Raw genomic sequence first — 12563 nt, 5'->3', positions numbered from 1 at the left:
TGTGTTAGCTGCATGCCTACATGCAGAAAAAAAAAACCCCACATACACAACAAAAACAACAATCATGGGTGTGCACTTCAGCTAGCATTCTTACCTTACTGCTTTAGCCCTTCTATTAATTGTTATTATAATTACTTGTGGTTGTATTTATATGTTGCGATGTTTGTTAATTTGTCTGAGGTACCTTATTATGTTCATGTATGTGGTATCAATGTTTTTGTTGCGTACCTTGTCCAAAAAGGTAACCGACTCATTGATTATGGCATCTGGGACAGGTGTTGAATACATGGTCCAGTGTTTCTGCAGCAGGGCAATGTGGACAGTTAGTGGATTGGTTCAATTCCTTCCTGAGATGTTTCCCAAAGATGTTTCAGAGTAAAGTTTTTCCTGTTTTGATCCTATTGATAATTCGGATTCCACAATTTCCAGGATTTTAGGTGTCTTGATTACCTTTGTGGCCTCTTTCTTCAGTTAAAATAATTTTATTGGCAAGTCTACGGTTTAGAATTTAAAAATTCACACACAATAACAGTTTTAACTTTGGTGTACAAAAATTTGCCACTTTAGTGCAATCCCCTTCAATAATAAACCAATGCATGATAAGATCTCTTCAATATGAAACACACCAAAAGTTTATTTTGTATGATGGCATGGTTTAGTTTTAGTGAGCTCAGGTCACAGCTGCATAAGTGACCCTGGCCAAATAGTCCCTATTAAAATCTAATTGTGTGGATCGAATGTGTGACGCCATGTGCAGTATTCATGATAGTGACTGGTAAATCGTACAATTGAATGATCGAGAAGGGACTGTCCCGTTATCTGGAGATGCCTTTTATTCTTGCTATGATGGTAAATATGGTGTAGAGTTACAGGCGAAATGAGGCTTATAATCAATATTTGACTGATTTAAGGTAGCATAGGAAAAATAGTTCCTGGTATTTGGTTTTGGAGTTGTGATTTGTATTTTATGGTAGTTAAGTATCAGTGCTACATTACGGAAATGCATTAAGGAGAACCAATGCATTTGTGAGGTAGGCAGGCAATTGTGAAGTTGTGATGCAGATGTGTATTTGTGATATTGGTGGTCATGCATTAATTAGAGGAAAATTATTATAGTTTGTTTCATTCATTCACTAAAGAGACCTCTTGTATGTAACATTATTAATGTTCTGCCTTTCGCTTAGTGAAGTCAGTTGTAAATGTAATGCTGTGTATTTGTGATCATTGATTGATTAGAGAAAAATTGACAACTGTTATCATCAGGTCCTTAGAAAAAGAGGAAAACAAGGAACTTACAGCCAAAAAGAAATGAAGCTAGTAAGAAGGAAGAATGACAGACAGAAGTAACGAAGTCGAGAAGAAGAGAGGGGGGAGGAGAGAGAGAGAATATAAAAAGGTACTGACTAAACGAGAACAGAATGTGAAATATTTGATAATTTACCTCCGAGTCAAACAAAATTTATCTGATTGTTTTCTTTCACATTATTTATACTTCTGCCAGCATGCACATTTATGATACATCGAGAAACACTAAATTTGAGTATAAAAGCTTGTATTTTCAGCGTCTTGACTGGTGCCATGTACAAGCACTTACAAAAGTTATTTTTATTTCCTATTGGCTCAATCTTGTCGGATTTACCTCTAATGTGGTTAATTGTAGGAAAGAAATGGAAATATGTTTTGGTTACCATGTAGACTGTTCATTATTAAGCTTCTAGCTACATCTGAATGAACTAAAATCAATGTTGATATTTTCCAGTGTATTTTATTTCCAAATGTGCATGGCTCAGAGTTAAATAGGAGATAAAATATACAAGCACAGATGAATTGCTAGAATCTCTTGTCCATCATAAAAACTGTGCATAATATCTGCATGAAACCTTTTATTCAATTTTCTTGGTTCATGATCTAACTTGACAAAATGTGTTATGAACGTTGGACTACCCATTAACAAACATGCATATCGATATTACTCTCTGTGTTAAAATATAAAATATATCATATATATTTGTCTATGTTTATAAATGATTTAAACCTTGTTAGATCTTCTTGATGCCATCCTTGATCAGTAATTTGGAAGCAAAGTGCGCAAGCCAATGGCACAACAGTGTGAATTTTTACTGCGTAAATGGGGACAGAGTTTTCCAACTGATACACGCAAGGTTTTGAGTCGAGTGGGACGTGTGTATTGTTGTGTATAGCATGATGTGAAAAAATACCAACAAAATGGGGACATGCTCAGATATGCTTATTTTAAGGTTTGTATCATAAAGCCTTGGCGTTCCATTGAAGCCAATATTACAAAACGAGGACATCCCCGTTTTCAAGGTGTCCCCGGTCTGTTTGTGTTTTCACAATAATGTCCCCATTTCATGCCTTTTACAAACGTGTGCACACACGTGCATGCATGCATGCACACACACACACACACACACACACACAAACACACACACACACACACACACAGCACTGATAAAAAAACCACTAGGTACATTGTGTATGTAGTGTAAAAGCAGTGAGACAAAAAAGTGTGAAGTTAGTGAATTTATCCTTAAGTTGTTTTTGTCAAATCAGACAGGTTCCGCTTTCATCCATTGAATTAGATTATTATTGTTGTTGTTGTTGTTGTTGTTGTTGTAGGGATTAATGCCATTTTTCAGCATAAGATAGGCTATACATGGTGGCCAGTATAAATGGTGGAGGAAGAATCCAGAAAACCCCAGAAAGAACCACCGACCCATGAGAAGCTTCTGACAAGCTTTCTCACATACACACACTGGCCAAGCTCAAGACTTGAACCCATGCAGACAGAGGTGAGACAGCAGTGATCTGTAATGGTGAGCACTTTAGACCACTTGGCCACGCGGGGCCTTCAAATTAGGTCATAATAAAATGCATTTTTATTTGTACTTTCTCTAATTACTTTTGGGATTCTGTTCCTAGTTACCCTGAATACTGAAAACTTTTGGAATGGAAAGGTGGTTAGCTGCAACTGAGATTTAATTGGGAGTGTTGCCTTGTTTTCTAGCATGAAGTAGTTCACTGAGATATAATGGAACAATACTGCTTGAGACTTTGTACACAAGTCTAGCCTTTCTCAAAACGTTTTAATATCATTTTTTTGTGTGATTTAGATTTTTAATGTAGCTTTAACAATTTTCCAGTCATATCGCTTCGATGTCTGCATTGTGGCAGTTTAAAGGGATGTCTAGCACTGAGGCATCATGCCACAGACATGTAGCATCATGTCCCACACAGCTACATTATCTTGACACCAGGTCGACCAGTCCTAACACTAACCTCTTAATGCTTAGTGCCTAGTGAGGCACCTATTAGTACCATTTTTACAAGTCTTTTGTATGACTTAGCCAGGGTTCGAACCTACAACCTCCTGCATCCAGGGTGGACACTCTAACCACTAGGCCACCTGAGTGGTTTCATTCTTTGCATCTGTGATGTTTTCAGCACTATCTAAAAGGAGTCTGCAAGCTCTCATATGGAAGCTGAATAATCTGTAAATATTCTGGTCCAAAGTGTTTTCCCAGATTACATTAAAATAATCTAGGTATGATTGTATATAGCTGAAACTACCAATCAATACTGCAATGCCCTTACAAGATAATGTGTACTTATCAAATCTTGTGAAATTTAGCAGCAATGAAAACAATGGGGTAGACAGTGTGAAGGGCTTATGCTCCCCATTTTAAGATATTAATGTAATTTAGGCAAGTAAAATTGATTGTATATTATTATGAAGCTGTCAAATAACCCCAGATCGTAACCTGTTATGCCACAACTATAGGTCCCAAAAGTTCAAGTTATGCTTTTTAGGGTGAATGATCTCTGAGATAAAAGCTGGAGACAATCCAGAGACAATTTGTGCCATTTGAACTAAGTGTCATAAAGTGAAATTTTCCAGGAAGCGATTTATGTAATGGGGTGGAACAGAGGATTATTCTAACCTCAATGGGCATGTGTTAATTTTAGTTACATAAATTTAATCCTGATTGTCTAAGCTAAATAAGGGGTGTTTATCCCCAGATGAAGTTCATTGTTTTAAGTCATTTCCCTCATTAAATTAGTCAAATGTTATATGGAAAGGCAAGAAGTTTTCAGCTCCAAGTTAGCAGAAGTACTTTCTTGTTAAAATTTTCCAAGGGACAGGTGTCTGGAAGTTTAGGAACAAGAAACTTAAAGATAAAAAGAGATTCTGCCATCCAGAAGCAAGTGAGTCTCAGAAAGCACAAAGTTTGCTTCAATCTCATGCAATTGTTTGCTTGAATTTATTTGTTTTAAATTCATACATCAATTTTCCACTGCTGAGTTTGGAAGTTAATTGTTTGCATTAATTTATCTTGAATATCATATGACTCATTTATTCTAGGAATTTCTTGCATTACTTTAGATACAAATTTGATACAATTGCATGAATTTTAAATTATATGAATTATGTATGTTGAGAATTAAGTAATTCATAGGTTATAGTATGCTAGTTAGCAAATATCAAAGTTATGACATGAAGTGAATATCGTTAATTCATTTGTATAATTAAGATGTGAATTCTGTTAATCAAAATCAATGGCATTAGCATTAAGGATACCTGCCAGCTAATATTTAGTCCAGCTAGTAATTTATAGCCACAGTTAAGCATATGAATGGTTCATTTAGAGGTCTAAATTATCTCAGAGTCCAGTTAAGAATGTAGACTAGCTATTATGGAGAGACGTTAATTGTATTTGGGTTGTGTATCAGCTGTCAGGCTGTGAACTGACACATATTAGCTTTAGTTTGTATTGAATGACGATATCCGATGTAATGAGTGGTAATGTTTGACACACAAGAATAACCTGACAAATATTTAGGTCGTCTATTATTAATTTTTTAAAATGGCAAATAGCTCTATATAGGTATCCATATAGACAGAATCAGAGGAGATAATTACATTTGATAACCTAAAAGGAGGTTGGATGGAGAAAGAGAGGAGGAAAATTAAGGTTGATGCTGCTGGAGAGAGAAAAAGAGCAAAAGAAATACTTCAGGTCTAACCAATCAATGACATTGAATTTTGAAAAAGATCAGAAAGCAACCAGGTTGTGCAGGTATGCTGGGCAATTTGAGTTCAATCACTTCACTTCATGATGCAATTTTTATAAATAAGGTAACTCTGTTTCTATGAGAAAATGTATAATTCAAATGTCAAATTCATTTCCATGTTTATAATTCATTAAATTATATATTCTGCATATGAGGGCTCATGTTATTCTATTCTATATCTCTACTCAGGTCTCCGATTATTCCACCCATTAATTTCATATTTTATTTTATTCTTTACTCGATCCGGGCATTAGCGCTATGGTCAATCATCCTCTATATAATGATAACCAAACCACTACACAACAACAGACTCCTGTCTGGTGATATTAGGGGTGAAAGACTGATAAGCTGTGTTCTGCCTGTTGAAAGATCATCACAGAAACTAGCTCCAACATTGATCCCATAGCCATGATGTTATGCTGGGTACCCAAATGAAACACTGATGTGTGGGGCTTGTAGAAATGCTGACTAAAATTCAAAGGAATCTGTCTGCAAGAAAAAGCTTGAGTCACCACTTAGGACTTGTAATTGACATGTAATTGGTGATGCATGCTGCCCAAAATGGCATACACTCTGCTGGAGTGCAAGGCAATTGAAAGTAGATTCTTCCTTAGTCAATGATCACCTGATGCCAAAACTGTAGACCAAGCAGATTTTGTAGAGGAATGAGGTAATATAATAATAATAATAATTTTAAAAAGGGTAACACAATTAGCTAAAAACTAATCTACCTTGAGGCCCTCAGAACTCTGATGGGAGTAGGCAGAAAACTTCTTCAATCCAGGCCTGAAAGGCTGAGTCCCCACACATCATATTAAGAACTAATAAAATGAAAGAACTTAAGTGCAAGTTTTCATCATTTGCAGATCAGAAAAAAAGATCTATATGACTTGCTGGCATGTTTTTCTTCAGTAAACAGAATGTTAAGTTTAAACATTTTTCATGTCAACTTGTGATTATTTTTAACCCTACAACATGTAAATCAGAAAATAAACCACAACAATAAAATTGTCAGCAAATAGTTTCAATCTCGAGAATCATTAAAATCATCACTATGAATACTGTAGCATCTCCATTCCCACCAAAGAAACTTACAAGAGTGAACACCTGTCATTAATGTACCATATATACCAACGTTAATTACCATCATTAAATTAAAAGAATGAAGAAACATACCATGCAGCTTATGTCCCCTCAAAAAACTAATTCAGAATAAATATTTTGTTTAGTAAATAATGTCAAAAGCTTTTGAGTTAAGAATAACGAAAGACGGTATAATAAGATAAGATATAAAACATGGGAAAAATAGTTGCCACATGTACAGTAGCTTAAGACTGCATATTTAGTACTGCTAGTTCCAACAAAATAGGGCATTGTTTATTTGCCAGTAATTTGCTAGTGCTTACTAAAAACACACTGTAGAACAAGTCCTGGGGAAAAATAAGGCACGTCAAAGGGAGAAACAAGTGCATCCTTTGAGAATTTCAAGCATATTGGAACTGAAAGATAAGTCAATATTTAGTGAAAATGGGACTTTAAACAATGCTGCAAAACATCTCCCAATTTCAGGCCCCAATCTCCTATTTTTGTATTCAATCTCCCTAGTTGGCTTCTGAAAAGTTGACAGGTATGCTGATGAGAAGGCACAGACCCAAATCGCATCCCAACTGACTGCCAGAGCATCCATGGCACAAGTTTCCAGGTCTGGAACAGGTGAGATGATAGTGGGAAATTTGTGATTCCACCTTGTCACAAACTATAGTGAGACACACTCAAAAGTGTGCATTGAATCTGCTATGAATGTGTCATATCTGGTCCATTATCTTGTACCAGGATAACAAGCATAGAAACTCCAAGATTTATCCATCGCACTCGCAACAAAATGCAATGATTCCCAATGGGGAACAACTACGCAAAATGATAGCCATGTGGTGACATCAAAATCAAGGAGAAATCCTGCATCTACAGAACAGAGGGCTACACCATTACCGACAATGGGCTTGTCATGTGACTGTAAAATCTCAAGACAGTCAGTGACAGAAAATGTGACATGTGCACAACAATGGCAGCGCTCAGATGACAGTCTTATTGAACGACAAGCAACCCACAATCAACTGATGTTGGACCGTCAGCTTGAATTATTTACAAATTTGTCAGCTATGGTAACAATTCTGAAGTCACAAGTTTACAGTCTTAGCAAAAAAAACATGGCTGATATGCTGGGATTTGATGAATCAGCACAGAAACAAGCATGGATGGAAATGGTTCAGCATAACAAGGGAAGTGATCTTTCTTCCACCGGTGCAGAAGTGAGGAAGATGTCAGTGACTTCGAGCATGGCCTTCAAAACTTAGTAACATCAACACCAAATTTACCCTCAGAAACTGAAGGAAATGACGTCATGAAATAACTCTTTGACTTTTATGAAGTGTGCAAATGTTGTGCATAGCCCATTCAGGAGAACTTGGCCAAAGTTGTGAATGTGGGATTTAGGGCCCAAATAGCACAGAATAAATTTAAGGACTTAAAAACATTTTAAATTTAAGTGTGCCTAAAGTAAAATCCCAAAATTTGGGCAAAATTGAGCAAAGCTACAAAACAAATGGATGCCAAGCTCCAAAAGTTTCAAGGAATAGTTAAAGCAAGTGTTCCCCTTCTCAGGCAGGCTCATGGATGAATTACTACCACACAATAAAGTAGATGGTACACCCACAAATGTAAATAAACTGCTTACAGATGCTGGTGATGTATTGTGGATGTTTTCTTCTGCATTTTGTGGTATGTTTCATAAGAGGAAAGAACTGATCGAGCCGGATCACCATTACAGTTAACAATCTCTCTGTGCAACCCAAAATAACTTAACTGGACCTCTTTTTTGGAGATGACCTGTCTACAAAAGTTACAAATATTGCAGATACTCAGCAGATGGAGAACAAAGTGTTGGAAAGTGTTTGGCTTCAAACACTGGAAGATACTCAAATTATAAAGGTCAAGCAGGACCCAAGTCTTTTTTATTCAAGATGGGGGCCAGGTCCCAGCCCTAACAACGGCAACCATACCAATGGGGAATGCAGAACTTCAAAAAGAGAAGACCCCATCAAGATTTGTGAACAGAGGCAGGGTTGTATCTTCCAAAAAAACTGTAAGTAGCAGTTTTCCCATTCATGAGAGCACAGTTTCTTTCACAGCTTATACTATAACAGAAAATTTTGTTGACATTTTCGCAAATATTTATGCTTTTACAGGAATGGACAATTTTATCAGTACACCTGTTTATCAAACGGACTGGCATCTGCACCATGAGTATACATTGAAATCATGAAGCCTGTTTTTTTCTTCCTTGCGTAAGATGCGTTATCGCAATGTTGTTTATTTGGATGATAGTCTGCTTCAAGGTTCAACATACTTAGAGTGTCAAAACAATGTGTGCCATATTGCTGCATTATTGGAATCTACACAATAGAATCTTCATAGATAATACAGCAGCTGTTGCCTACATTAACAAAATGGGAGGTAGGAAGAGATTACTAAATCAAATGGAAAGATATTTGGTTTTGGTGCATAGAAAGACTTGGTTGAGTGCTTGCCATCTCTCCGGGAAGAAAAATGTTAAAGCAAATCACCCATCAAGGAATTGCAATGATGATGCAGAGTGGATGTTAAACAAAGCAATCTTGAAAATTCATGCAATATTTGGAGAGTTTGATATTGATATGTTTGCCTCTAGACTGAATCATCAAATTCACAATTAAGTGTCATATAGACCAGATGCACATGCCTGGGCCATTGATGATTTCTGTATGACGTGGTCAGATCTAATTTTATTTTGTTCCCACCTTTCAGAATGGTGGGACGTGATCTTCAGAAGATAGTAGATGACTGTGCATAAGTGGTTCTTGTAGCACCATCGTGGATAACACAGCCCTGGTTTCCCTGCCTTTTGTGACAAATTGTTCAGCAATCATACAATCTTCCACTGATTTGCAGCTTGTTGACCTTACCTCAGGATCCACTCAATCAACTGCAGAAAACCTGGTTATCTGTGTTTTGCTTATCAGGAAAGCCTTGTTCCGTAAAGGCATATCAGGACAAGCTGCCAGTGTCATACTCAACTCAGGGAGAGAATCTACAAGGAAATAATACTGGACACATCTCCAGAAATGGTTGCACTTTTCAGTTGGGAAACATACTGATCCCTTGATCCACCTATAAATTCGGTCCTGGCTTTCTTGACAGAGCTTTTTGAATCTGGTTTAGGTTACAGCTCCATCAACACTGCCAGATCTACTATATCTAGTTTAGTTAAATTGAGTAGTAATGTTGACCTTGGTAATAATGTGTTCGTAAAAAGATTTTTGAGAGGAGTTTTTCTACCTAGGCCAAGTTTGCCAAGATATGGCATAACCTGGAATGTGAGAACTGTGCTTGGGGAACATTTCTTTGAAACAAGTGACTTAGAAACTAATGATCCTGTTGACCTTACTTAGTGGCCAGAGATGCCAAACTTTGCATGTCATAAATATTGATGATATTACTATTTTTTCTGATAAAGTTGTTGTTGTCACAATTAGGGACCTTTTGAAGCAAAGTAAACCTCGTCAACATCTATCACAAATACTTTTTCTGTGTATCATTATAAAAGACTATGTACAGTTGAAACCTTACAAGAATACATCAGTAGAACTTCTTCCCTTCAGGGAAATGTTAAAAAATTATTGATAACCACACAATCTCCTTTTAGAGCTTTTGCTAAAAGCACCATAGCTAGATGGATCAAGACTGTTGTGAAGGAGGCAGGGATTGATACATCCGTGTTTGGGGTCCACAGCACTAGAGTTGCATCAAGCACTGTTGCAGCTAGTAGGATGGAGTAATGATTGCACTTTCTGCAAGTTATATCATAAACCTGTACTGGATAGCTTAGATTTCAGCAGTGCTGTGCTTGGGAAGTCTCAACTAAGAAAAATTTTGATTCAATCTCAGATGCTTATATATTTTTAATTATAGTTTTTTCTAGTATTACAAATATACATTTTACTTTAATTTTTCTTCATTGTTGTGCCTGGATGCATAAACTCTGAAATCTCATGGGATCCCAAGGCACTTACTGGGGAAATAAATTTCACAATCAAACAAGACTTACCAAAGTCAGTTTGATTGGAATTTTATGAACCTGTAAGTGCCTGAGGGATCACATGCCCACCTATATGCAAATTAATTATCTTCATGCATATCCCACCCTATTGTTGTTCTCTGAGGCATCCAAGCTGATCATGCTCTAAAGACTGATTCAACATGTGACCAATTCCATCTCATGTGATCCCTCAGGCACTTTACAGGTTCATAAAATTCCAATCAAACTGCAACTTTGGTAAGTCTTGTTTAATTGTGAAATTATCTCCCTATGTCTACACAAGGAACTTTCCATTCTGAAATATTTAGTTCTCTCCCAATATGCTCATGCCAAATAAAACAAGTTATCTTCATTTCTAAGACTGAGTTAACCCTGAAATATAGTCACACCCAATAAAATACATTTCTGAGACTGATTTAACCCTGAAATATAGTCACACCCAATAAAATACATTTCTGAGACTGAGTTAACCCTGAAATATAGTCACACCCAATAAAATACATTTCTGAGACTGAGTTAACCCTGAAATATAGTCACACCCAATAAAATACATTTCTGAGACTGAGTTAACCCTGAAATATAGTCACACCCAATAAAATACATTTCTGAGACTGAGTTAACCCTGAAATATAGTCACACCCAATAAAATACATTTCTGAGACTGAGTTAACCCTGAAATATAGTCACACCCAATAAAATACATTTCTGAGACTGAGTTAACCCTGAAATATAGTCACACCCAATAAAATACATTTCTGAGACTGATTTAACCCTGAAATATAGTCACACCCAATAAAACACATTTCTGAGACTGAGTTAACCCTGAAATATAGTCACACCCAATAAAACACATTTCTGAGACTGAGTTAACCCTGAAATATAGTCACACCCAATAAAATACATTTCTAAGACTGAGTTAACCCTGAAATATAGTCACACCCAATAAAATACATTTCTGAGACTGAGTTAACCCTGAAATATAGTCACACCCAATAAAATACATTTCTGAGACTGAGTTAACCCTGAAATATAGTCACACCCAATAAAACACATTTCTGAGACTGAGTTAACCCTGAAATATAGTCACACCCAATAAAATACATTTCTGAGACTGAGTTAACCCTGAAATATAGTCACACCCAATAAAATACATTTCTGAGACTGAGTTAACCCTGAAATATAGTCACACCCAATAAAATACATTTCTGAGACTGAGTTAACCCTGAAATATAGTCACACCCAATAAAATACATTTCTGAGACTGAGTTAACCCTGAAATATAGTCCCACCCAGTAAAACACATTTTGTATCTGTTTTTAAGACTTCTTTAAAACACAAAGTCAGGTGGTAACAATACACCAGGTATGTATTATGGTTAAGGTTCTCATCTCATCTTCATCTTCATTTAGTGCCTTTCTCATTGGTATAACTGCACTGCAGTGAAAGTCACAACATATGTGATATTCTGGTTACAAATTTTATACAACATAAAAAGATATTCTAGGTGGATTAGCAGCCATGTCCATTTGACCAAGGCACACTAGATTCAAGACACCAGCATACAAAAGTGGCTATTTCATGTTCATACAAAGTCTTTGTAATCATCTTGTAATGTTTATAGACTTGCACCATTTCCCATCCTGAAGGTTATTACAGTAAAGGACAATGTCAAGTGCATTGTCAACATCATCATTCATATCATATTCATATCAATGATGATAACAAATGTCTTCCCAGGTCTCTTTCATTGGGCAATTCATCAATTCCAAACAATTTAGATTGTCAATACATCACTTCTCAACAGTAATAAAATTCAGGGCCTCCATTTCCTGTGCTTGTCAGCATGGGCTCTGCACATGGCACAGGCCTTAAATCAGTGCTGTTCAACCCGCAGCCCACGGGCTGCATGTGGCCCGCGGGCTGATTTTAAATGGCCTTACAAAGCTAGAGCAGCTACATAGACGATGCTTTTCAGTTTTCTGCTGCAGCCTCGGCTTCAAGAAAAACATTTTTCAGTGGCCCATGGTGTCAAAAAGGTTGGACAGTGCTGCCTTAAATGCTTGATTCAGCACTGGAATGACATAAATAAATCCAATGCACCCAAATAACCAAAATATTATGCTGATTAAAAGTCATACCCAGTTTAGAGATGAAAATATAATCAGATGCCAGACAGTAGCAAAAATTTCTTTAGGTCATATGGTTTTAGTTAGGTCAGTCAGTAAAAGACAAACCAGTAATTTTATACAATTGGCCATATGTGAATAAAGTATTTTGCAAAGGCCACTTGTAGTTCTTACATCAAGGTCTTTTTTCCAGCATCTGAAAAGATGGC

At 36.5% G+C, this 12563-nt stretch overlaps 1 protein-coding gene across 4 annotated transcripts in view; it reads right to left on the bottom strand.

Moving 5' to 3' along the window:
* Positions 1-12563, bottom strand: part of LOC149803010 (meiosis inhibitor protein 1-like) — a 216338-nt gene that overhangs the window by 85561 nt on the left and 118214 nt on the right. The gene's annotated exons all lie outside the window — the stretch shown is intronic.

The sequence above is a fragment of the Sinohyriopsis cumingii genome, chromosome 3 (genome assembly GCF_028554795.1).
Source record: "Sinohyriopsis cumingii isolate HCF-2022 chromosome 3, ASM2855479v2, whole genome shotgun sequence".
In the NCBI taxonomy this organism is placed as follows: domain Eukaryota; kingdom Metazoa; phylum Mollusca; class Bivalvia; order Unionida; family Unionidae; genus Sinohyriopsis; species Sinohyriopsis cumingii.
The sequence above is the reverse complement of the archived record's forward strand: the minus strand, read 5'-3'. Positions and strand labels throughout refer to the sequence as shown.